This window comes from Myotis brandtii, unplaced genomic scaffold (assembly GCF_000412655.1).
Source record: "Myotis brandtii unplaced genomic scaffold, ASM41265v1 scaffold797, whole genome shotgun sequence".
NCBI lineage: Eukaryota > Metazoa > Chordata > Mammalia > Chiroptera > Vespertilionidae > Myotis > Myotis brandtii.
In genome coordinates, this window is record NW_005371210.1 from 169,310 (window position 1) to 169,626 (window position 317).

The following is a 317-nucleotide window of genomic DNA, read 5'->3' on the forward strand; positions in this document are numbered from 1 at the left end:
CCCGGGGGGGTCTGGGCACTGGGGACGCCTGGGGAGCAGGTGGACAGTGAGGGCAGTGGAGGGAGCGACCCCTGGAAACCACGGCGGTGGGAGAACTTTCTAGAAGGAGCGGCCACGTCCCGTCCTGAATGCTGACAGCCCAGGAAAGATGGGGCCCCACAGTGTGTGTGTGGGGGGGGACCCTGAGGTGATGGCGCTGAGCGGGGGCTGCTGGGGGGCCTGGCGGGTGAGGGGCGCCGGCTGTAGACCTGGGGGAGGAGAGGGGGTGCCCGAGGGTCTGCAGGCACAAGGCTGGGGTGCAGCTGTAGGGCGCCCCA